This window comes from Helianthus annuus, chromosome 7 (assembly GCF_002127325.2).
Source record: "Helianthus annuus cultivar XRQ/B chromosome 7, HanXRQr2.0-SUNRISE, whole genome shotgun sequence".
NCBI lineage: Eukaryota > Viridiplantae > Streptophyta > Magnoliopsida > Asterales > Asteraceae > Helianthus > Helianthus annuus.
In genome coordinates, this window is record NC_035439.2 from 14,532,817 (window position 1) to 14,558,948 (window position 26,132).

The 26,132-nt window shown below is 37.3% G+C and overlaps 1 non-coding gene across 1 annotated transcript; it reads right to left on the minus strand.

Moving 5' to 3' along the window:
* Positions 1–634: 634 nt before the first annotated feature.
* On the minus strand, positions 635–741 carry LOC118480676. Its single transcript, XR_004863654.1, has one exon. It is a non-coding gene; the product is annotated as a small nucleolar RNA R71 (small nucleolar RNA).
* Positions 742–26,132: the final 25,391 nt, after the last annotated feature.

Here is a 26,132-nt window from a genome sequence, read left to right on the forward strand (position 1 = left end):
ACTGGGATCTGGAAAATAATCACTGTATTTCCGACCACGGGGCCGTGTTCGCTCAACACGGGGCCGTGGTAAACCTTCTGACCGACATTCTTTTTTGTTTTTATTGCAGGACTTGGAACCCGACACCATCCTCACGTAGTGTATGAGCTCCAGTTCCAATAAAGACATAAAAGAACCGCTAGAAGAACCCGAACGCTTTCTCAGAAAAAGGTTAAAAGCCAAAAACCAAGAGAAGGTTTCGGGTGATCCACCCCCAATGGCGGACCAACGTACCCTTATGGATTATCTACGGCCCACCGTAGGTAATCTAGGCGCCGCTATCAATGCTCCGAATGTCGAAGCCAATAACTTCGAGCTTCGACCGCATTTGATACAAATGCTCCAAAACTCCGCAACCTTCCACGGGCTTGCGGACGAGGATCCTCATCTACATATAACTAATTTCTTAGAAATATGTGATACCTTTCGGATCAATGGAGCATCAAACGACGCCATACGCCTCCGTATGTTTCCGTTCTCACTAAAAGACCGAGCGAAAGCTTGGCTCAACACCCTCCCAGCTGGATCGGTAAACACCTGGGATGAACTAGCCCAAAAGTTTCTATATAAGTATTTCCCTCCTTCTAAAACTGCTAAATTAATGGCTGAAATTAACACATACTCACAAGAGGACGGGGAATCCTTATATGAAACATGGGAAAGGTTCAAGGAGCTATCACGCAAGTGTCCCCATCATGGCCTCGCAATATGGCAACAAGTATCCACTTTCTACAATGGATTGTTGCCACACACTAGGCAGACACTTGATTCTAGCTCCGGGGGACTTTTAGGTAATCGACGCCCACACGAAATATATAATCAGATTGAGGAAATTGCTCAAACCAATTTTCAATGGCACACTCCCCGGGGAAATAAGTCTATCGCCCCGGGCGCCCATAAGGTCGACGAAAGCACCTCTTTACAAGCCCAAATCGAGGCCCTTTCTTCAAAAATAAAAAAATTAGAAATGACAAAAACAGTCTCGGTTATGGCTTGTGAAGGGTGTGGTGGGTCACATGAAAATTGGAGTTGCATGAAAGAAACGGACGATCAACAAGAAATGGTAAACTACATTGATAATAGACCTAGGCCGTCGGGTCCTCCAACGGGAACTTACAACCAAGGATGGCGAAACCACCCAAACCTTGGTTGGAGGGAACCCGACAATAGTAGTAACCAACAAACCCAACGAACAAACTTTCAGCAATCAAGAAATGAGTCACAAAATTTCACTCAACAACAAGGTGGACGAGAAAGGCTCGAAGATACTATATCTCGCCTCGTCTCCGACACTGAAAAGAAAAACTCGGAAAGATTTCTACAATTAGAATCTAATTTTAGGAATCAACAAGCTAGCATTCAAAACATAGAAAAACAAATAAATCAACTAGCACAAAATTTTTCCAAGAGACCACAAGGCGCATTACCTAGCAATACCGAAACAAACCCAAAAGCGCAAGTTCACCTCATCACACTACGAAACCGCACCGTAGGGCCTGCAGAAGTACCTCCACCAACGGAAGAAACAATGCCAACACATCTGCAGGAAAAGAACTCTCCCCCATCACCAGAGCCTACCAAGGCTCCTCGAGTTCCGTACCCCGGTAGGTTAATTCGTCAAAAGACCAATGAGCAATTCGCAAAATTCGAAAGTCTGTTAAAACAATTGCATGTCAATATTCCTTTTATCGAAGTCCTAACCCAAATGCCCAAATACTCTAAATTTATGAGGGACTTCCTTACACATAAAAAGAAAATTGAAAATTTGCAATTAGTTAATTTAGGCGAAGAATGCTCTGCCCTCGTACTCAATAAACTACCCCAAAAGAAAATCGATCCCGGAAGTTTCACGATTCCATGTTCAATAGGGGAATCACCCGTTCGCAATGCCTTGGCCGACTTGGGGGCTAGCATTAACCTCATGCCCTCATCGATGTTCAAAAGGCTTGGCTTGGGAACCACGAGCCCTACAAAAATAAGCATACAACTCGCTGATCGATCAGTCAAGTTCCCACAAGGTGTCATCGAGAATGTCTTGGTAAGGGTAAGCAAATTCGTTTATCCCGTTGACTTTGTCATACTCGACATGGAGGAAGACACCGAGGTCCCCCTTATCCTAGGGAGACCCTTCCTTGCCACAGCACAAGCAGTGGTAGACATGAATGAAGGGACACTGACTTTGAAGTATGGGGACGATGAGGTGAAGTTCGGAGTTTGGAAAAAAATAGAGGACGACGACCCAGTCAACTACATGAAGGTTATTGATTCAAGCTTGGATGCCGCTCTCCGACGGTGTAACTTGGGAAGCAAGGCACTCCACTCAGAAGATATATAACCAGGAATCGGGTCTAGCCAAGGACCCTTATAAACGTGGAGCACCATGGAGGCATTCCGCGGATCTATCCTTAGTTTAGTTTAATTTAATCTTTTAATTTTTGCAGAATAAAACACACTCATGGTGGTAATGGATGAAAAAGGGAACGAGAAAAAATGGAACCATGCACGTAGAACAGAGCAACCCGACAAAAATCTCCATCACAGAAGGCTCAACACGGGCCGTGCCCAACCAACACGGCCCCGTGCTGAGCCCCTGCAGAAAATCACCCAGTTCAGGTAACTGGACACGGGCCGTGTTCAGCGGACACGCCCCCGTGTCCAGGATTCTGTTTCATTTCTGTAATTTTTGTTACTGGCACTTGACCACGGGGCCGTGCCCGGTGAACACGGGGCCGTGTCCAGGATGCCAGTAACAAAAATCTTTGCTTTTTAACATACTTTTATACATTCTAATCAACCAAAAATATTATTTTTGGACACATTGAGGACAATGTGTAATTTAAGTGTGGGGGGGGGGGGTGATAAAACCTTGAAATTTTGCAAAATCCTAAACACAAGCCTTACACAAAACTCTATTGGAACCGCTAAACACCCCAAATTTTTCAAAAACATTTTCATTTTTTTTATTTACTTGTCTTAGTTTAAGTTGGGAATAACAAGATCTAAAAAGGTTATATTTTTACAAGTTTACAACCGATAGCGTCGTGATAAAAAAGGAACCAACATAAGAAAATTATGAAACGGCATAACAAGTCTAGTTTAAAATTCGATTATATATGCTTGGTCACATTAAAAACCCATTCCCACAAAAGTGAGTTTTGAGCCTTTATTGAGCATAAAAATACACATATTTAGATTAAATGCTCATTTTTCGTTTCTTGTGTGAATAGCCGCTTGGTCCTTACAAATCTAGAACTTGCCACGACGATACATTCCCGGTCCTTACCAACTTAAACCCAAGTAAGTAAATGATGGAGGCATTAGGACTAACCATTTTTCTTTCAAAACCATTATTTTTCATTTTTTTTACCTACCCAAAATCCCCCTAGATAGCCCCTTTGAGCCTAAACCTTTCATTTCATTACCCCAAAACCCTTTTTACCCACCAAAAACCTTTTTATTTATTTTTTTTAGTAACAAGTTCGCTTTTTCGTAAACTCATTTTTTTATGTGACGAAAAAAAAAATGATGATGAAGTCAAAAACAAACAAAAGCTATAAAAGCTTGTTTGGAGAAATACTTCAAAATAAAAAGTCACTAAAAATAAGGTACTTCACGAAAACCGACGCTTGTTACGATTTTCGCCCTTTTTACTAACCACTAACCAACCACCCACCTTTAAACCCAAGCCTTCACCCAAAAAGTCCTCTTGATATTTACAAAGGTAAAAAGTTAAAAAGGAGGAGGATTGATTACTTGGCAAGCCTATGGAAAGACGTAAGTTCCGTGCCGCCCTCGAGTGATTCACTAAAATATACACCTTCGGCCGAGTGTTGAGTGATCTCCCGTGAGGTATGTGAACTTGTATATAAATGGAATTTTAATAAGGCATGCTATGCCCAAATAAGTAATTTATCTTATGAAAAGTTCAAAATAAATCATAACGAATAGGATTGTAAATAAATAAAAATAAAGCCTATAAAAACCTTGGATTCCCGACACTCTAGGACAAGCTAAAAAACTTCTCTTCTACCTATTCCATTTGGGAGTGTAACCCACATTTAAAGAGTTTTGCTTGAGGACAAGCAAAAGTTCAAGTGTGGGGGTATTTGATGTGTGTAAAATGCAACATATAAAACACATCAATTAAGGCATAAAACTAACCCTTTTTTAGTACTAATGTTGGAAAAAGAGTGTTTTTGTCTTCCTTTTGTATTTTCAGGATGAAATGAGCTCAAAATCACAAAAGAAGCAAAAAGACCACTAATTCTAACATAAATACAAGAAAAGGAACAAAAGTAGACTGCCCGGACCCTCAACGGCACCTCCCAAAGCAAAAAGGAAGAAACAGAGTCTGAACACGCCCCGTGTCCAGCGAACACGGGGGCGTGCCCAGGAAGCAGCAGAAAAGACAAACCAGTAGAAGCTTCCATTGCCCACCACGGGGCCGTGTCCAGCGAGCACGGGGGCGTGGTGAAAGTACAGCAGGCGCATTAATTGTAATTCGCAATTACAATTAATGAGGAGAGAGAGTGTCAGGCGGGCACGGGGTCGTGTCCAGCGGACACGGGGCCGTGTCCAGCCTTCTGTTCAGCCTATAAATAGAGGAGCTTGGCTTCATTCTCTCTCATCCCTTGGCACACCACCTCTCTCACACTTCATCCACCACCCACCACCACCATAATACCATCATCCACCACCATCATCCATTGTCCATCATAGAGTGTGTGAGTCGTCTCGGGATCCAAGATTGATCGTAAGAGTTCTTGACAATCAAGGCCATGTTTGCCTAAGTCTCTTACATCACTTGGTGAAGACAAGTGTTTAGTATAATACTTTTTATTTTTAATCTTTTGCACTTTTTATTTGGTTTTGTATTAATGACTTTAATAACTAGTTACTTATGTTGAAGGTGATCTTTCCTTATCGTTTGTCCGTGGTGTCTTGGCGTTATTTTACTGTCTATATAAAATAAAAGATTTTCACCATTCATATCTCCACGGTCTATATGGAGGTATGTTGGCTACCTGGTCGGGGGGTTAAGGGAACGGTTTGGTAAGGGTCTTGCCCTTGTTCAGCGTTTAGAGGTCCTGCTTGGGACCTGGGTCAAATTTAGTAGGATCTCCTTCAATGCCCATAGGTATTGGATGGCGGGGATCCAAACTCTTTGACCCCCTCATAAGTTAACTACTATTAATACTATAACCCGGTTATTTAGGACTGTATCCCTGCTGACTCAGACTACTTAGCCGAGGGTAACGTCACCGCCAGAAGCGGGGCCTACCACAATTTGCATTAATAACTTAATTCATTATCTTTCAATAATCCGACCCTTTAGGATTGTATCCTTGCTGACTCAAACTACTGGGTTGAGGGTAACGTCACCTTCAAAAGAGGGGCCTACTACAATAACTAAGATAATCTCTTAAACAAGTGCAAAAATGCGAAAATAATCAAAGGTTATACTAATACACGTGTCGGATCCAAGTGATTCATCTTGTCTATCTGTTTTTATTTTATTTTTATTTTCAGCATTTAGTTAGTTTTTATTTTTTCTTAGTTTAAAACATTTTTCTAACTTTTTGATTTGATTAGACGTTGAGGATAAACCGGTATTAAAAGCTCTTGTGTCCTTGGACGACCTCGGTATCTTACCAACACTATACTACGTCCACGATGGGTGCACTTGCCCATATGTGTGTTTAGTGTTAGTGAGTATCGTGTTTTTTAAATTTAAAACTTGGCTAAAAGTGTAAAAAGGGCTTAAATATACATCAAAATTATATACACACCGACACACATCAACCTATCTCCCCCTAAAGACCAAAACATGTAAAAAATCGACAAACCATTGCAGATAGATTATCAGCATCATCTACAGTGGTATCCTCATCAACGCCAACAATCCCATCCTTCACCGACAAAAGCATCATACCATTCAGTTTTAAAAGATATTTAAAACGAGATCTATCAAATGCCTTGGTATGTAAATCAGCTTTTTGCTCGTCAGTGTGGATTTTCTCAATTCGTATCAACTTTTTCTCGAAACAATCGCAAATAAAGTGATGACGAATTTCTGTATGTTTGGTTTTAGCGTGATGTACCGGATTTTTTGTTATATTAATTGCAGCCTCATTATCAACAAAAAGAGGAGTGTTAAGAAACTGCAAACCATAATTGCACATCTGTTGCTGTATCCACAGGATCTGAGAACAGCAACTGCTGGCAGAAATGTACTCTGCTTCACATGTGGATAGCGCCACAGACGTTTGTTTCTTACATTGCCAGGTGACCAAGCGAGGTCCAAAGAATTGGCATCCTGCATTTGTTGATTTGGCATTGACTTTGCAGCATCTGAAATCTGAGTCGGAATACCCTTCGAGCGTAAAGTCACCTTTTTCTAGGATACCACAACCCCAACAATGGAGTTCCCTTCAGGTAGCGTAATATCCTTTTCACAATGATCAAGTGCGAGGCTCTCGGGTTAGATTGGAATCTTGTTGCGAGGCACGTTGGATACATAATGTCGGGTCTTGAAGCAGTTCGATACATCAAAGAACCAATCATGGAACGATAAAGTGTTTCATCTGCCTTATCTCCGGTGAGATCTGGGTGAATTCCATGATTTGTTGCTAATGGGGTTGCTGCAGGAGTAGAACCTGACATTCCAAATTTTTCTAGAATATCATGAACGTACTTTGTCTGGTGTATGATAATTCCTTCAGGTAGTTGATCAACTTGGAGTCCCAAAAATAATTTCATTTCCCCCACTGATGACATTTCGAACTTTTGCTTCATCACTTGTTCAAAGTCTTTGCACAAGTCCTCGTTTGTTGACCCAAAAATTATGTCATCCACATAAATTTGTACTATCAGCAGGTGACCGTCGACTATCTTTGTGAAGAGGGTGGAGTCTATTGTTCCCCGGATGAAGTGATTGGCTAGCAAGTGCTGAGATAACGTCTCATATCAGGCTCTCGGGGCCTGGTGTAAGCCATATAACGCTTTATCCGAGAGATACACTTTATTCTTGTGGTGTGGATCGACAAAACCCGGTGGCTGTCCCACATACACTTCCTCCTTCACTTTGCCGTAGAGAAAGGCCGACTTCACATCAAGCTGGTAGACTTTAAAGTTTTTCCATGATGCAAATGCTAGGAAAATTCTGATTGCTTCTAGTCGTGCCACAGGAGCGTATACTTCGGTAAAGTCAATTCCCTCCTGTTGACTGAAGCCCTGAACAACAAGTCGAGCTTTGTTTCTGACCACTACACCTCTGTCGTCCCTCTTACACTTGAACACCCATTTGGTGTTGATTTTTCTGTGACCCTCTGGTAAATCCACCAGTTTCCAAACACCTAATTTCTCAAACTGGTTCAGCTCTTCTTGCATCGCGTTGACCCAAGAATCTTCAGTAAGCGCCTCTTTATACGTTCGAGGTTCAATCTGCGAGATAAAACAACATAGTGAAAATTCAGTTTGTAGAGGTGCTACTGATGAATAAAAACTAGTAAGCCCTTGGTCAATTTGATGTCTGGTGCGAACTCCTGATTGAAGTTCTCCAATGATCAGCTCCTCCGGATGATATGAAAGAGTTCTGGGCATTACTTCACTCGGAACATCTACATTGCCTTCCAGATTAGTGACATTTTGATCTACACCTTCTTCACTGATAGGATCTGCTTGATCTAAGATCTGGATTTGCTCCCCCTCAGATTCAGAATCCCCATGATCAAAAGTTGGACCAATATCAGATGTTGTGTCATCATTTGTTGCCGTCTGATTTTCTGGAGTATCATCTTGTTCACCAACATTACTAGGACCTACTTCATCATCATTTGAAGTTTTCTGAGATTGCCTAGAATACTGTGCTGGAAATCTTTCTTCTGATGACTCATAGTCTCTAAGAATATCCAGCTCATCAAAGAAGTCTTCTTCATCCTCAGGTTCTTCCATTACATCAAAGGAATCCCACAATGTGTCGTAATGGTAACGCCATGAATCTCCTGGGTTCTGAGGCGGCATCGTATTACCTTGACATTCAACATTTGCAGCTTCAATAATCCGTTTTTCACTTGGCACGAAGACACGACGTAGAGGACTTGCATATCCAACAAATATACCCTCAATGCATTTCGGGCCAAATTTTCCAAAAGGTTCTATCACCGTACAGGGTGACCCGAACGGTTCAAGATACTTCAAGTTAGGCTTGCGGTTATTGATCAATTCAAAACATGTTTTGTTGAATTTCTTCACGGTGAGAACTCTGTTGAGAGTATAGCATGTGGCAGAAATAGCTTCAGCCCAAAAATTTATTGCGTTCTGCTACTCGATTCTGCTGCGGAGTGTACGGAGCACTAAATTCATGCAGTATACCTCTTTCTTCACAAAATTCTTCCATCTTGTGGTTTTTGAATTCAGTACCATTATCACTTCTATTTCGTCGGATACGCCTCTGGTACAAATTCTCAATCTTTTTGAATAATGCCATCAGACTGTCAAATGTTTCATCCTTTGTCTTCAAGAAAGATACCCAAGAAAATCTAGAATAATCATCAGTGACGACCAAGCAATAGTAATCTCCTGTAATGCTTTTGACATTCACAGGACCAAATAAATCCATGTGAAGTCTTTCCAGCGGTCGTGTTACTGAATTGACTTGCTTTTTTGGGGTGTGACTTTTTCTTCTGTTTGCCTTTAATGCAACTTATACACTCCCCTTCTAGATGAAAACCTTTGATGTGAACTCCAGTAACCAGATCATTATGCACCAAGTGATTCATTTTTCGAAGATGTATATGCCCCATCTTTCGGTGCCACAATCTTGACTCCTTCTCAGTTGCTCTTGACACAAAACAGTGAGCCTGACCCATTGTTGTCGTTGCTATGCTCATATCCAATACATACAGGTCGTTGACTCTTGGTGCCCTCATGATGACCCACTCTTCAGGAACAACAAATCCCGGTTTTAGAATCAAACATTCTTTGTCAGTGAAATGAGTGGTGTACTTTCTGTCACAGATCTGAGAAATACTTAGTAGGTTGTTCTCCAGCTCAGCAATATAATTGACTCTTTCAAACGTTACAATCCTATTTGATAACGTTCCTTCACCAATTATACGACCACCTTGGTTGCCCGCGAATCCAACATATCCTCTATTTATATTCCTCACATCGTACAACAATGCAGTCTTCCTTGTCATATGTCTTGAAGCTCCACTGTCCATGATCCATCTTGAAACAAGTTGTGGAAAATCCTGCATATAAACAAACATGATTAAAACATTTCAATAAAGGATGCCGATACATGCTTCACGATCAAGGAAGCTCCGGCAATTCAGATTGTTCAGTCAAACATCGAGTCCACCCAGACCTCATCAGCCTTAGGTGTAACTTTGACTCTTGCAATTTGAATTTTGAAATTTTCAGCCTTTAGAGGTGGAAAATTTGCATCATAATCAACCGTAATTTATTCTTCAGAATTTTTCACCTCGGAAGTTGAAATTTTCTTCTCACTTTTCGGTTTCCAAACTTGTTGAGATAATGGAACCCTTTTCTTTTCAGAAACACTCATCTTTACCGATGTGGTAGAAGATGATTGTTTTTCCACTTCAGAAACCTTTGATTTTGACCCACTTGCTCTCATTTAGTAACTTTCGGCTTCCATGTTTGTTGAGTTGTTGCGACCCGTTTGTAAAATTTATCATTTTTAATTACCACCTTCTTTACGGATTCAATTTTGTCTTTGGTGTTGTCATTTTTCAAACTCTTTTTCTCAAAAATCAATGGAGCCTTTTCTTTCTCATCATTTTTCTTCTTTTGATTTTCAACAACATCAGTCTTTGACTTCAAGTTGGTACACTTTCGTGCAATATGCCCAACTTGATTGCATCTGAAACATGTTCGGGTGTCAACAACCTGACTAGTGCCTTCAGACTGAGGTTGTGAAGCTTTTTCCTCAAAGAACTCTTTGTTCGATTTTGAAAAGATTTCAGGTTCTTCATTAGAAAATGAACTCGAACTGTTCACAAAAACTTTCTTTTCAACAAATTTCTTGTTTTGAATATTTTTCTTTTGATAAGACTTACCCCCCTGATATCCCCCCGACCAATTGTTTCGATTGTTATTAGAAAAACGTGGAGGAATAACGGGTTTCTTGTAGTAAGCTTTATCTTTTTCAAAATTCACTTGTCTTTTTGTTTGGTTCAAACTTTTCACTTCTGTCAGCTCAACTTCGATTAATTTGTAAAAATTTTTCAATTTGTTGACATTTACATCCTCAATCGGAAACTCAGTATCCGAAAACAACTTATCTGAACCCAACATCTTGTACATGACAAGATTTGGTTCTTCATTTAAGTTGTTCTTGGATTTTTGTTTCGGAATGTATTTATCCAAGAAACAACCATCATCTTCATTTGAATCAGACTCTAAGACACTTTCTGCCATGCTTTTGACAATATCAGTCTGAACACTATCATCAGATGATGATGATGAGAATGTAACTTCAATCGATTCTGGAAGTTTTATTTCATCTGAATTTTCATCATCATTAACCAGTCCGAACTTTTTCTTTGAAAAATTGTTTAAAACAGGTGGTGGGACTTGATGATATCCCACTCCAGTTCCGTCCGAAAATACATCTTCGCCAGCTTTGTTTTTCCCGATGGGTTTGGGAACAATGTGCTACAGAACAAAGCTCGCGGAGTTGTAACTGGTTAATTTTAATTGGATGCGTTCATTTTCGATTTTTGCTTCTTGGAATTGAAGCTTCAGATTAGCAATTTCATCCAATTGTTTGTTTATTAACTCCTCTTTCACCCTTAACACACCCGTCAGTTGAACATTTTCTTTTGTTGTTTTCCCATTTCGATCATCCGAATCTTTAACCGTTCGCTTAAGCTTCTCAAAATTTTCAGTGATGTGACGATTTTCAAGAATGAGTTTTTCATTTTCTTTCTTAGTTCTTCCTATGTCACTTTTATCACTTTCAATTTTTTCAGTTAATTCTTTTGCACGATCATTTGAAGCTTTTAGCAATTTATCTCGGTTTAAGATTTGGTTTTCAACCTCTCTTACTCTTTTAGTCAGATCTTCAACTTTTTTGTTGTTGAGATAAGCAATAGTACTACAATCTTTGCAATTTTTCGTGCAATTCTTGCAGTCGCTTTCGCTTTTGTCTTTCTTACCTGACACTACATTCATATTTATTTGACTGATCTTGGCGTTTGACTCAGTTCCAGAACTAGAATCTACCTCCAGTTCTTTTGCAGCTAGAACTTTGTCTGCCATCTTCATCAGATTTTCGCCTGTGAGTTCCTGTGATGTATCTATCATCCCATCATCGATCTTCTTTTCTGCCGACTTTACCTGTTCTTCTTTTTCTTCCACTTTCTTTTCACCTTCACCCCACCATTCTCTTTGTCTAGCTTCCTCTTCTTCAGCATATTGCTGAATGATTGCATCAACACTGAGTGAACTTGGATCCATTGCGATATTACCTTGAGGATCAAGATAACATTCTCCCCCTTTTTGCTTCTTTGTAAATGGTATAGATTCTGCTTACTTTTGTTTGGGCTTTCATTCTTCTATTCACAAACTTTTCTTCTTCTGTTCTTGTATCTTTGAACGGAACAATCTTTCCTGCTGCGAATGCGTAACCAACTGCATCTTCTTCAGGCAATATCTCACTCCAGTCGTATCCCTCATCATCATGAATGACTGCTAGAGCTCTTGACTTTTCCTTATCTTTTTCTTCGATCTGCTTCAGCCTTGGAGGTTCCGATTTGTTCTGATGATAAATGGCTTTCTTATAATAGTCTTCTCGGAATGGATTAGCCGATTCATCAGCATACTCGTTTCTGCATTCTCGTTTAAAGTGACCTTTTTGTTTGCATTTGAAGCATGTCACTTTAGACTTATCGAAACCCAATTTGGTAGATGGACCACCAATTTTTTCCTCCCAGTTATTTCCATGAAGCGTTGTGCTCGACGAACAGCACTGGCCATAGCCCAACGAATATCAGTTAGCTCCATTTCTTTAGGATCTATTTGATCGTAGTCTTCCTTCGTCAGGTTGGTGTTACTGATGTGCGTGAAGTGTGTTATATTTTTGATGTATATTTAAGCCCCTTTTACACTTTTAGCCAAGTTTTAAATTTATAAAACACGATATTTACTAACACTAAACACACATATGGGCAAGTGCACCCATCGTGAACGTAGTATAGTGTTGGTAAGATACCGAGGTCGTCCAAGGACACAAGAGCTTTTAATACCGGTTTATCCTCAACGTCTAATCAAATCAAAAAGTGAGAAAAATGTTTTTAACTAAGAAAATAAAAACTAACTAAATGCTGAAAAATAAAATAAAATAAAAATAGATAGACAAGATGAATCACTTGGATCCGACACGTGTATTAGTATAACCTTTGATTATTTTCGCACTTTTGCACTTGTTTAAGAGATTATCTTAGTTATTGTAGTAGGCCCCTCTTTTGAAGGCGACGTTACCCTCAACCCAGTAGTTTGAGTTAGCAAGGATACAATCCTAAAGGGTCGGATTATTGAAAGATAATGAATTAAGTTATTAATGCAAATTGTGGTAGGCCCCGCTTTCGGCGGTGAAGTTACCCTCGGCTAAGTAGTCTGAGTCAGCAGGGATACAGTCCTAAATAGCCGGGTTATAGTATTAATAGTAGTTAACTTATGAGGGGGTCAAAGAGTTTGGATCCCCGCCATCCAATACATATGGGCATTGAAGAAGATCCTACTAAATTTGACCCAGGTCCTAAGCAGGACCTCTAAACGCTGAACAAGGGCAAGACCCTTACCGAACCGTTCCCTTAACCCCCGACCAGGTAGCCAACATACCTCCATATAGACCGTGGAGATATGAATGGTGAAAATCTTTTATTTTATATAGACAGTAAAATAATGCCAAGACACCACGGACAAACGATAAGGAAAGATCACCTTCAACATAAGCAACTAATTATTAAAGTCATTAATACAAAACCAAATAAAAAGTGCAAAAGATTGAAAATAAAAAGTATTATACTAAACACTTGTCTTCACCAAGTGATGTAAGAGACTTAGGCAAACATGGCCTTGATTGTCAAGAACTCTTACGATCAATCTTGGATCCCGAGACGACTCACACACTCTACGATGGACAATGGATGATGGTGGTGGATAATGGTGTTATGGTGGTGGTGGGTGGTGGATGAAGTGTGAGAGAGGTGGTGTGCCAAGGGATGAGATGGAATGAAACCAAGCACTCCTATTTATAGGCTGAACAGAAGGCTGGGCACGGCCCCGTGTCCGCTGGACACGCCCCCGTGCCCGTCTGACACTCTCTCTCCTCATTAATCGTAATTCGCAATTACAATTAATGCGCCTGCTGTACTTTCACCACGCCCCCGTGCCCGCTGCACACGGCCCCGTGGTGGGCAATGGAAGCTTCTATAAGTTTGTCTTTTATGCTGCTTCTTGGGCACGGCCCCGTGCTGGCTGAGCACGGGGCGTGTTCAGACTTCTGCTTTCTCTTCTTTGCCTTGGAGGATGCCGTTGAGGGTCCGGGCAGTCTACTTTTATTCCTTTTCTTGTATTTATGCTAGAATTAGTTGTCTTTTTGCTTCTTTTGCGAATTTGAGCTCATTTCATCCTGAAAATACAAAAGAAAGACAAAAACACTCTTTTTCCAACATTAGTACTTAAAAGGGTTAGTTTTATGCCTTAATTGATGTGATTTATATGTTGTATTTTACACACATCAAATACCCCCACACTTGAACTTTTGCTTGTCCTCAAGCAAAACTCTTTAAATGTGGCTTACACTCCCAAATGGAATAGGTAGAAGAGAAAGTTTTTGGCTTGTCATAGAGTGTCGGGAATCCAAGATCTTTGTAAGTTTTATTTTTATTTGTTTACAATCCTATTCGTTATGATTTATTTAGAACGTTTCACAAGATAAATTACTTATTTGGGCATAGCATGCCTTATTAAAATTCCATTTATATACAAGTTCACATACGTCACGGGAGATCACTCAACACTCGGCCGAAGGTGTAATTTTTTTAGTGAATCACTCGAGAGCGGCATGGAACTTACGCCTTCTATAGGCTTGCCAAGCAATCAATCCTCCTCCTTTTTAACTTTTTACCTTTGTAAATATCAAGAGGACTTTTTGGGTGAAGGGTTAGGTTTGGGTTAAAGGTGGGTGGTTGGGTTAGTGGTTAGTAAAAGGGCGAAAATCATAAAATGCGTCGGTTTCGTGACACACCTTGTTTTTAGTGACTTTTTATTTTGAAGTATTTCTCCAAACAAGCTTTTATATAGCTTTTGTTTGTTTTTGACTTCATCATTTTTTTTTGATCAGTCATATAAAATAGCGAGCTTACGAAAAACCGAGCTTGTTACTAAAATAAAGGGTGAAAAATAAAAAAAAGGGTTTTTGGTGGGTAAAAAGGGTTTTAGGGTAATGAAATGAAAGGTTTAGGCTCAAAGGGGCTAACTAGGGGGATTTTGGGTAGGTGGTAAAAAAAATGAAAAATAATGGTGTAGAAAGAAAAATATGGTTAGTCCTAATGCCTCCATCACTTACTTACTTGGGTTTAACTTAGTAAGGACCGGGAATGTATCGTCGTGGCAAGTTCTAGAGTTGTAAGAACCAAGCGGCTATTCACACAAGAAACGAAAAATGAGCATTTAGTCTAAAGATGTATATTTGTATGCTCAATAAAGGCTCAAAACTCACTTTTGTGGGAATGGGGTTTTAATGCGATCAAGTATATATAATCGAATTTTTAACTAGACTTGTTATGCCGTTTCGTAATTTTCTTATGTTGGTTCTTTGTTATCACGACGCTATCGGTTGTAAATTTGTAAAAATATAACCTTTTTAGAACTTGTTATTCCCAAATTAAACCAAGACAAGTAAAAAAAAAACGAAAAGTTTTTGAAAAAAAAAAATTTGGGGTGTTTAGCGGTTCCAATAGAGTTTTGTGTAAGACTTGTAATTAGGACTTGCAAAATTCAAGGTTTTAGCATCCCCCCCACACTTAAATTACACATTGTCCTCAACGTGTCCCAAAAATAATATTTTCGGTTGATTAGAATGTGTAAAAGTGGGCTAAAAACAAGATTTTATGGTACTGGGTAGCTGAACACGGGGTGGTGTTGGCTGAGCACGGCCCCATGTCCAGACTGCCAGTACCAAAAGTAAACAGAAGGCTGGGCACGGGGGCGTGTTCAGTGAGCACGGCCCCGTGTCCAGATACCTGAACTGGGCATTTCTACAGAGTTTTGGGCACCGGGGCGTGTTGGGTGAGCACGGCCCCGTGCTGAACTTGCTGTAATGAAGAAAAATCGTCGGAAGGCTCTGTTTTTATGTATGGGGTGTTGGTTCAAGCTTCCCTTAGCATCCTTCACCATCCCGAGTGTGTTTTATTCCTGAAAATTAAAAACTAAACTAGAAAACATAAAAGTTAATCTAAACTAAACTACGGATAGTTCCGCGGAATGCCTCCGTGGTGCGCCACGTTTATAAGGGTCCTTGGCTAGACCCTCCTTATCGGGTGGTTCTGGCTCATCTTTAATTAGGGGGTCATTATTGCCAAAAGGATATTTCATTGAGCGCTCAAGATCTATGCTCCTTTTGAATGCCCCTAATTGAAGAGGTAGATTGTTGTACTTCCGGTTTTTCAAAGCTTTATGAGTTTGTGCAAAAGGTTTTCCCAAGACTAAAGGAGCGTCATTGAGGATGACAAAGTCGGTTGGGATTACCATTTGATTTGTTTGAACCAAAACATCTTCAACTACACCGATTGATTGTATCACTTTTCGATCGGATAGAAAAATGGGTTTTTGAAGTGGAGTAAAGTCACTAATACTTAATTTTTCAAAAATGTAGTTAGGCATTATGTTAACACAAAGATCTTTATCAATGGTGATATTACTAATAAATGAATTTTGAAAGAAACATGGAACCGGTGTAATGTTAATTTCAAAAGGATCTTCTTTTATTAGCGAGGTTTGATCATTAGTTAACTTAACACTTACTATTTCTTTGATTTTAGCACTAGTGTTTAACTCTTTTAAAAACTTGGCATGAGGGGTTACTAAACAATGATTTTCGAAAGTAGGTGACAAGAGATTAATTTCTTCAAAATTAGACTCTTCTTGTAATTTAACGTTATCGGACTCACCTTTTTCGTTGTTTAACTCATGTGTCGGTTTTTCACTTTCTTGTTCTTCCATTTTTACATTTTCAACTATCTCTACGTTGTTATTACTATTCAATTCTTCTCTTGCGCGGGATTCCTCTTCCCCTGCGCGAGATTCTTTCATGTAACGTTCGATAGTTTTAATGTGTTCTAATATCCTATCAGTCACTTCGGTGAGAGAAAAAGAATTTGGATCCTCAAAGCTTGAATCCGGTTGTTCGATCCTTGGCTCCTCATAATACTCATATGAAGTAGATGGTTCACACCATTGTTCTTCATTGTAAGTATATGATGGGTAAGGGTCGAAACTTTGTTCTTCATAGTACTCATATGAGGTGGGTTGTTCACGCCATGGTTCCTCATAGTAAGAGTATGAAGGTGGTGGCTCATATCTTGAATCTTCAAAGTATGATTATGAAGGCTTATGCCTTGGTTCATCGAAATATGAGTATCAGGGAGGAGGTTCATACCTTTGGTCTTCATAGGATGTGTATGAAGTTGATGGCTCGTACCTGGGCTCCTCATAATAGTTGTATGAATTGGATGGTTGATATGAGTTATTATATTGAACCGAGCATGCGTTACGACAATTAGTGCAATAATTACCCCTATAATCATCCTCATCATAGGTGTAGTGGTAACCTCCTGAGTATTGATCCATAAGAATCACTCAACAGATCACAACTGAGTCTCGGGACCAGAAAACAAAAATAAAGACGGAAACAGAAGCTGTACACGGCCCCATGTTCAGTGGACACGGCCCCGTGTTCAGGGTCTGTATCTGGGCGTTTTAATTAAAGTTACTGGTCACGTTGAACATGGGGGCGTGTTCAGTGAGCACGGCCCCGTGTTCAGACTCTGTATCTGGGTATCTAACTAAAAATATGCAGCACGGGGGCGTGTTCAGCGAGCACGGCCCCGTGTTCAGGCTACTGTAAATGCAAACTAAACTAAAATGCAGAAAAATTTGCGCGCGTTTTAAAAAGATTTTGAAAAACTGATTAGGCCGTCGATTTTAAGCTTTCTTAAAATCCTTGTGTCCCCGGCAGCGGCGCCAAAAACTTGATGTGCGTGAAGTGTGTTATATTTTTTATGTATATTTATGCCCCTTTTACACTTTTAGCCAAGTTTTAAATTTATAAAACACGATATTTACTAACACTAAACACACATATGGGCAAGTGCACCCATCGTGAACGTAGTATAGTGTTGGTAAGATACCGAGGTCGTCCAAGGACACAAGAGCTTTTAATACCGGTTTATCCTCAACGTCTAATCAAATCAAAAAGTGAGAAAAATGTTTTAACTAAGAAAATAAAAACTAACTAAATGCTGAAAAATAAAATAAAATAAAAACAGATAGACAAGATGAATCACTTGGATCCGACACGTGTATTAGTATAACCTTTGATTATTTTCGCACTTTTGCACTTGTTTAAGAGATTATCTTAGTTATTGTAGTAGGCCCCTCTTTTGAAGGCGACGTTACCCTCAACCCAGTAGTTTGAGTCAGCAAGGATACAATCCTAAAGGGTCGGATTATTGAAAGATAATGAATTAAGTTATTAATGCAAATTGTGGTAGGCCCCGCTTTCGGCGGTGACGTTACCCTCGGCTAAGTAGTCTGAGTCAGCAGGGATACAGTCCTAAATAGCCGGGTTATAGTATTAATAGTAGTTAACTTATGAGGGGGTCAAAGAGTTTGGATCCCCGCCATCCAATACCTATGGGCATTGAAGGAGATCCTACTAAATTTGACCCAGGTCCCAAGCAGGACCTCTAAACGCTGAACAAGGGCAAGACCCTTACCAAACCGTTCCCTTAACCCCCGACCAGGTAGCCAAGATACCTCCATATAGACCGTGGAGATATGAATGGTGAAAATCTTTTATTTTATATAGACAGTAAAATAATGCCAAGACACCACGGACAAACGATAAGGAAAGATCACCTTCAACATAAGCAACTAATTATTAAAGTCATTAATACAAAACCAAATAAAAAGTGCAAAAGATTGAAAATAAAAAGTATTATACTAAACACTTGTCTTCACCAAGTGATGTAAGAGACTTAGGCAAACATGGCCTTGATTGTCAAGAACTCTTACGATCAATCTTGGATCCCGAGACGACTCACACACTCTACGATGGACAATGGATGATGGTGTTATGGTGGTGGTGGGTGGTGGATGAAGTGTGAGAGAGGTGGTGTGCCAAGGGATGAGATGGAATGAAACCAAGCACTCCTATTTATAGGCTGAACAGAAGGCTGGGCACGGCCCCGTGTCCGCTGGACACGCCCGCGTGCCCGTCTGACACTCTCTCTCCTCATTAATTGTAATTCGCAATTACAATTAATGCGCCTGTTGTACTTTCACCACGCCCCCGTGCCCGCTGGACACGGCCCCGTGGTGGGCAATGGAAGCTTCTATAAGTTTTTCTTTTATGCTGCTTCTTGGGCACGGCCCCGTGCTGGTTGAGCACGGGGCGTGTTCAGACTTCTGCTTTCTCTTCTTTGCCTTGGAGGATGCCGTTGAGGGTCCGGGCAGTCTACTTTTATTCCTTTACTTGTATTTATGCTAGAATTAGTTGTCTTTTTGCTTCTTTTGTGAATTTGAGCTCATTTCATCCTGAAAATACAAAAGAAAGACAAAAACACTCTTTTTCCAACATTAGTACTTAAAAAGGGTTAGTTTTATGCCTTAATTGATGTGATTTATATGTTGTATTTTACACACATCAGTTACCTATCTTCCCAGCAACTAACCCCTCATATGACTCCAATACAGATGCTAAGAAAATCATCTGTTGTTTCGCCGACTCCTCACTAAAATTCTGACAATTTTTCAAGTCAACTGCAATGTTACATTGAAAGACATTCTTTGGTGCAGTTTGCTGTTGGTTTGATGTGCTTGAAGATGGTCCTTGACTTGTAGTGTTGGAAGACATTCCTCCATGAAAACCACTGTGTGAGGTTTCTTGAGTCACTGGTTGTGAACTTTCTGCAGTGAAGGCTGTTTTCGGAGATCCTGTCTTTTGCATCAAGTTCTTTGGATAATAAAGTTCCACATTTTGATGATATAACGAGTGATTGACTTTATGTGTTTTCTTTATTTCGAGCTCATGACTCTCAAGTTTCTCTATCAGCAAATCAACTGTCAGAACACTTGGCTGGATTGTATTCTTGATCATCATTGCGAAGTATTGCCAATCCATTTCGTCTGGCAAAGAATCAAATAACTTGTCTACAAGCTCCTCTTGAGTAAAAACAATTCCATGCCTGGCCAACTCTAGCTTTAGATGCCCGAAACGTTCAATCATTTTTGGAACAGAATCATTTTTAAGACAACCAAACAGATCAAATTCCTTTTTTAGCAGTTTCTTTTTGTTTTTAATGATTTCTGCAGTACCGACACATTTCTTTTGTAATTTATCCCAGAGATCCTTTGCGTTTGAATAATCAATCAGTGAGATAATATCTTCTCTCACTGACTGGTTAATCAAAGCTAGACATTTTTGTTCAGCCACAAAATATTCAATCTCTTCACTTTCTGACATGTTCTCAAAGTCTTCTCTTCCATTGTTAAAGCCGTTTTTTAAGCTTTTCCAACTGGGGTACGCGAAGGCTTTCAACCATTCCTCGAATCGTTTTGCCCACCGATTATAATCTTCAATTGCTAACAGCTTTGGTGGCTTATTGTAGGTTCCATAAGCGCTCTCCACACTAAGTGCTTCCGACAATGTCTTTCTCGTACTTGGAGTATTCTCATTTGTTCGGTTTGTTGAATCATCTCCACTGTTACCAGCAAACGCATACATTTCACTGAACGGGTTCATGAATTCTTCCATTGTTAAGTACCTGAGATGTTTATCAAACACTTAGAAAAATTTAAATTTCAAAGATGTAAACACATGGACACTTGGATCGAATGGCTCGTTCGATCGACCAGCACACCCACAATCGGCTGGCTCGTTCGATCGAGGGACTCGTTCGATCGGCTGACAAACACAACTATGTAATCAGTACACAATTACTGTCCGATCGAGTGGCGTATTCAATCGGCTAGCAATATGATGTCAGCAACAATATCAAATGTCAACAATGCTGTCCGATCGAATTGCTCGTTCGATCGGCTAACACTGATGATGCAGCAACACTTGAAAATATCTGAACGGTTATGCAACTGGAATGATGACGTCAGTAAGTACAAGAATCGGCTAGGTCGTTCGACCGGCTGACATCAGCAAACATGAACAGTTTTCCATGGATTTTGATCAATTTGAACAAGTTTTAGATTGAATTTGATTGTGAAACTTTGTAGGATTGTAATTCTAATGATTGCGATTCGATTGATAGCAAATTTGGCAATTTTTAACCGTAAAATCTCACTGAATTTTAAGTTTTTCTAGTATTATGATGTAAAAGTGAAAAGTAAAGCTAGATCTGAGAAGAATATAGAAGAATCGGTCAAATTTCCGGCGAAATTTGAGTCGGAATGATAGAAATAACAAATTTCCGGTGAAATTTGTTTCTGACACAGCAAACACGACTTGAATTCCGGTGAATTCGTCTCTAAATCAACAAGAACGGCTTGAATTCCGGTGAATTCGTCTCTGTAGGTCTCGATTCAGCTTCCTTAAGCTTGATACCACTTGTTGGTCCCTCGGATGGAATATTCCTGTTCGTAAACGTAGTTGAATCGTAAAGTGATCAATGCGCGGAATTCATGTAATCACATAGCAGATATACAGAGATAACATTCTACTTTGAATCACCGTCTGATATTCTATTCAATGATGTGAAAATGTACAGGAGCCAGAAAGAACTCAGACATACAAAAGGTAGGTAGCAAGTGAAAGTGTCAAAAGGTCCTAAATAAACTGACCTACCAGCTATTTATAGGCAAGGACAGAATAAGAGAGTGCTGGCCGATCGGCTGGGCTAGCCGATCGGCTGACAATGCTAACCAATCGAGTAGCCTGCTCGATCGGCCGGGCTGTCCGATCGGCTGGGCTAGCCGATCGGCTGGCATCAACAGCACTTAACAAAAACTTCACCGATTCTGTCCTGCTTTACATACACACATACAAAATACATACACAACTATACAAAATATGACTACATGTTGACGGAAACTACAGACGTTATTGCACTAACAATAATAAAGTAGAGTTAATTAAATATTAGTAGATCATAATCATAAAATTACGTATGACCATTCCAAATATACAAATTGGAGGAAATATATTGACAAAATATGGTAGTCATAAATAGTTGTTAGAAACAATTAAACACTTTCTTATATTATGTAAAAGAAAAATCTTCCTAACAAAGCTTATGAAAATGCCAATAAACCTGTAAAAAATCAAATGGAACTTAAAATTGCTAAATGAAATTAGAAAACAAAATGCTTATAATTAAAATTGTTTTATTACATTATATTACTAAAATAGCATAATTTAAATCAATAAAACAAATTTAGTGATGTGTGTGTGGTTAGGAAAAACACAAAAAATGTACCTTTATACACGTAGCTTATTCTCAAACCGTTGATTTTACAACAATCACTAACAAACTTGTGGGTATATATTAAAGTTATCAAGTGGGTAATTCGAAAACTAAATTTTCGTTCTTGTCAAATATAGAAAAGAAACGATATGTTATATATTTGTAGCAATTGTGCGAAAAATATACCAATTTTTTTTTATGTATTCTTACCGATAAATACCCTTTCGCCCTCAAATATAAAAGATGAAATTTTCCATAACATGTTGATTGTCCATAGTGTACCATCAAAGCTTCAAGAAAGCACCAAATTTACTTGAATAAATAATGGAACCCTATGAAAAGCAACATGTTGTAAAAATTTCTCTTGCATAAAGAACTAACCCATCTACTTTTCAAACAATGTTATAAAACATCTTTAGTAGAAAATTACATTTCAATAGCTATGTTATAGAGAATAAGATGGTATGGTTCAAAATATATGCATATCAAAGATATTTATAGTTGTCACAGTATAAAATGATATCTTTGTTATTTCATGCACTAAAATTATATTCAACTTTTTATATATAAATATATCTTTATTATTAAATACATTCTTCTTAATTCAATTAGTTTTATTGTTTGCTTGGGTAATTGTTTTGTTGGTAAATGATTAAATCTCAAATACAATTATTAGTATAAATAATATTGTAGTTATGTAATACACATGATATCAAATTTTAAAAAAATTCTACGGCTGTCTTTCATTTAAGCGTAAATGCGACGAATAGCTAGAATTCCATATAGATTTGTTTTTAAAATATGGTGGTAGATTTGTTTTAGCCATATTTCGTTTAGCGTTATGAGCCTAGGGTTTTATTGGGAACCTGATCGGTGATATAATACCATCAAATTTTGTTATAGAAATAGGGGAGATAATACCATCTAATTTATTGTTATTGTTATTACTATTACTATTATTATTATTATTATTATTTTTATTATTATTATTATTATTATTATTATTATTATTATTATTATTATTATTATTATTATTATTATTATTATTATTATTATTATTATTATTATTATTATTATTATTCACACACACGTCTTTACTTCTGAAAGAATAGTGTTTTTTAGTTACCACAGGTTCTGCAATCTTATTTTTTCGGTACATTGTGCAAGAATGGGAATGTACATAAATATATACAATACTCCAAAGATTTCACAAACTTTTACAATGACCATAGAAGCAAGTGGAAACCCATTTTAGCCTTGGACATACGTCTTTTTAAGAACGTTTAAGATATCATAGTTGTATAGTTATTAGGAACACACTTTTCGGTCAATAAAATATGAAAGACGCTAGTAACTAAATATAGCGGCGTCTAATAATGACTACATAGAGAATCACACTTACTAAAACAATATAATTTTTTAAATGATTATTGTTTTGCCTTAATATAAGGTATGTGTTTTCATAGCACACCGGAAAATGTATTGTAAGCATCTGTCGATATATTACTTTGTTACGTCCTCATGCTATCAAATTCTACCTTTTTAAGATAGAAGGGTACATATTTTTTATCACCTACTATGGTAAGTAATTAATTTTAATCCTTGCATTAAGGATTACATTCATGTAAGTTAATTTTTTTTAAATGATCTATGTTTCTTTTGTTATAAATTCTCCATTAGGTTAATGCAGTAATCAAAGTATGCATAAAACAATAAAATGTATATTTTCTATAGAGGTAGACTTTAAAGACTTACGAATTAAAAATTAATTTATGCGACGCTTAAAAGCCATCTTATTTCTTGTGTTTTAGTCATGCTTTTAATAATAAAGTAGAGTTAATTAAATATTAGTAGATCTAATGTTGATAATCATAAAATAATGTATGACCATTCCAGATATACAAATTGGAGGAAATATATTAACAAAATATGGTAGTCATAAAGAGTTGTTAGAAACAATTAAACACTTTCTTATATTATGTAAAAGAAGTTTCTTCCTAACAAAGCTTATGAAAAGGCCAATAAACCTGTAAAAAATCAAATCAAACTCAAAATTGCTAAATGAAATTAGAAAACATAATGCTTCTAATTAAAATTGTTTTATTACATTATATTACTAAAATAGCATAATTTAAATCAATAAAACAAATTTAATGATGTGTGTGTGGTTAGGAAAAACACAAAAAATGTACCTTTATGCACGTAGCTTGTTGTCAAACCGTTGATTTTACAACAATCGCTAACAAACTTTTGGGTATATATTAAAGTTATCAAGTGTGTAATTCGAAAACTAAATTTTCGCTCTTGTCAAATATAGAAAAGAAACGATGTGTTATATATTTGTAGCAATTGTGCGAAAAATATACCAATTTTTTTATGTATTTTTATGGATAAATACCCTTTGGCCCTCAAATATAAAAGATGAAATTTTCTATAACTTGTTGCTTGTTCATAGTGTACCATCAAAGCTTTAAGAAAGCACCAAATTTACTGGAATAAATAATGGAACCCTATGAAAAGCAATATGTTGTAGAAATTTCTCTTGGATAAAGAACTAACCCATCTACTTTTCAAAGAATGTTATAAAAACATCTTTAGTAGAAAATTACATTTCAATAGCTATGTTGTAGAGAATAAGATGGTATGGTTCAAAATATATGCATATCAAAGATATTTGTAGTCGTCACAGTATAAAATGATATCTTTGTTATTTAATGCACTAAAATTATATTCAACTTTTTATATATCAATATATCTTTATTATTAAATACACTCTTCTTAATTCAATTAGTTTTATTGTTTGCTTGGGTTGGTAAATGATTAAATCTCAAATACAATTATAAATATAAATAATATTGTAGTTATGTGATACACATGATATCAAATTTTAAAAAAATCCTACGGCTGTCTTTCATTTAAGCGTAAATGCGACGAATAGCTAGAATTCCATCTAGATTTGTTTTTAAAATATGGTGGTAGATTTGTTTTAGCCATATTTCATTTAGCGTTATGAGCCTAGGGTTTTATTGGGAACCAGATCGGTGATATAATACCATCAAATTTTGTTATAGAAATAGTGGAGAGAATACCATCTAATTTATTGTTATTGTTATTATTATTATTATTATTATTATTTTTATTATTATTATTATTATTATTATTATTATTATTATTATTATTATTCACACACACGTCTTTACTTCTGATAGAATAGTGTTTTTTAGTTACCACAGGTGCAGTCTTTTTTTTTTCGATACATTGTGCAAGAATGGGAATGTACATAAATACAATATACAATATCCAATATATACAATACTCCAAAGATTTCACAAACTTTTACAATGACCGTAGAAGCAAGTGGAATCCCATTTTAGCCTTGGCCATGCGTCTTTTTAAGAACGTTTAAGATATGATAATTGTATAGTTATTAGGAACACACTTTTCGGTCAATAAAATATGAAAGACGCTAGTAAATAAATATAGCGGCGTCTAACAATGACTACATAGAGAATCACACTTACTAAAACAATATAATTTTTTAATGATTATTATTTTGCCTTAATATAAGGTATGTGTTTTCATAGCACACCGGAAAATGTATTGTAAGCATCTGTCGATATATTACTTTGTTACATCCTCATGCTATCTAATTCTACCTTTTTAAGATAGAAGGTTACATATTTTTTATCACCTACTATGGTAAGTAATTAATTTTAATCCTTGCATTAAGGATTACATTCATGTAAGTTAATTTTTTTTAAATGATCTATGTTTCTTTTGTTATAAATTCTCTATTAAGTTAATGCAGTAATCAAAGTATGCATAAAACAATAAAAGCGTATATTTTCTATAGAGGTAGACTTTAAAGACTTACGAATTAAAAATTAATTTATACGACGCATAAAAGCCATCTTATTTCTTGTGTTTTAGTCATGTTTTTAATAATAAAGTAGAGTTAATTAAATATTAGTAGATCTAATGTTGATAATCATAAAATAATGTATGACAATTCCAGATATACAGAGGAAATATATTAACAAAATATGGTAGTCATAAAGACTTGTTAGAAACAAATAAACACTTTCTTATATGATGTAAAAAAAATCTTCCTAACAAAGCTTATGAAAATGCCAAATAAAAACCTGTAAAAAATCAAATCAAACTCAAAATTGCTAAATGAAATTAGAAAACATAATGCTTATAGTTAAAAAAATTTTTATTACATTATATTACTAAAATAGCATAATTTAAATCAATAAAACAAATTTAGTGATGTGTGTGTGGTTAGGAAAAACACAAAAAATGTACCTTTATGCAGTAACAATCACTAACAAACTTGTGGGTATATATTAAAGTTATCAA